This window comes from Montipora foliosa, chromosome 7 (assembly GCF_036669935.1).
Source record: "Montipora foliosa isolate CH-2021 chromosome 7, ASM3666993v2, whole genome shotgun sequence".
NCBI classification, from domain to species: domain Eukaryota; kingdom Metazoa; phylum Cnidaria; class Anthozoa; order Scleractinia; family Acroporidae; genus Montipora; species Montipora foliosa.
Genome location: NC_090875.1, coordinates 21,399,861 through 21,401,301, shown reverse-complemented (window position 1 = coordinate 21,401,301; position 1,441 = coordinate 21,399,861). Strand labels below are relative to the sequence as shown.

The window sequence follows — 1,441 nt, the reverse complement described above, 5'->3', positions numbered from 1 at the left end:
AATTAGCTAAATTAGGCTTGGGCCGAGCCGAATTTGTCCTTGTGAATAACATCTTACATAGTCTCTGTCCTTGTGTGGGCCCAATTCCAATACTAGGGTTGATCTCTGATGGAATAATTAGGTATAAAAACTTCACAGTAGTGTTACGCCTCACTCGAACTTGGAATCATTAAAACCTTGTTTAAAATCTTTGTTTCGTTGAAGTAGACTGTACGTCGTATAAATTGAATAAAAAGGGAAATGTCAGTTTGAGGGATGGAAATAAGTGATTACCGCAAGATTAGCCTGATCAGCACATGATATGCACGTGATGTGTTTTTTTTTTGGTGGCCTTATTGGCTGTTTCGTTTTAGAAGGCATATTAAGTTTTCAGAGCTTCACAAGAAGTGACATTTTCACGCCCCGCTCAGTGGAAATAAAGCGAACACGCAGGTAAGTTGCAAGTATTGTGGAGATGTAATTGAACAACTAAGCTGTCTCTATCAGTTGAACCGGAATTAGAATTTCGCTAAAAGAAGCGAATCACATTTCTAAGATTGTACAATACAGCTTTGTGAGATTCGCATTTTAACACCACCATTTCTTGGTGTGGTTATCCAGATCTAATCGATCCATTGATCTGCGCGATAGGCGCAAACAGAGATTAAAGAAAATATTTACGATATTATTGCCAAATGTAAGCTTCTTTAACACAGCGCTATAAAGTTATGGATTCCACATATAGAGTTACAAATGTATATAGTTATATAAACATATATAGTTATATAAAGTTATGGTTTTGTGAACAACCTGAGCGATTTCCAATGTACAAAGAGTGGAGGAAAGGAAAAAAACCGTGTTTCTTTTTTTTGCAACAATTGATAAACGGTTGTTGACAGTTTTATTCTACGAAGACTAGCCTATCCCAGTAGTTCGAAGTACATGAAGAGCATGCTCGACTGCTCAGATGCGCAGGCTAAACAAAGGCGAAAAGGTGTTGTCAGATGCGGTTTCACAGTCAGTGGCCACCTCTTCCTATTTATCTAGGAGGTATAGGGTGCCAAACCCGATCGAAAAAATCTACTGTACACACATACATGTACAGTAAATCGTTGATAAAACGTACTTTAAATTCGTCGAGAATGATCGAGAGGGTATAGCAGTACAAAAGCCCTTAACGCGGAAACAGTTATGGTTTATTGCACGCTTTTTGTTTAGTGGTCATGAAAATAATTCCAACAAACAATGCTCAGTCCAATTCTTTATCCAATTAAAGGAAATGAATGAATCACCTCTCCTGGCTCCGCGGGCGCTTGTAAAATAATAGAAAAAAACAAATTCAGTCATAAAACATGACTCTATTTGATGAAAAACTTGAATCTTCGTTCCGACTTCAATACTATAAGCGACTTTCAGAACGAGTCAGAATACAAGAGATGTTATTACTAGTACTAGCTATCGC

The 1,441-nt window shown here is 37.5% G+C and overlaps 1 long non-coding RNA gene across 1 annotated transcript in view; it reads left to right on the top strand.

Annotated features, from left to right (window-relative positions):
* Positions 1-322: 322 nt before the first annotated feature.
* The window catches only part of LOC138011320 (uncharacterized), a 12,357-nt gene continuing 11,238 nt past the window's right edge, over positions 323-1,441 (top strand). The window contains exon 1 of the long non-coding RNA XR_011124690.1: positions 323-432. This is a non-coding gene — a long non-coding RNA (uncharacterized lncRNA). The remainder of the gene's footprint in view (positions 433-1,441) is intronic.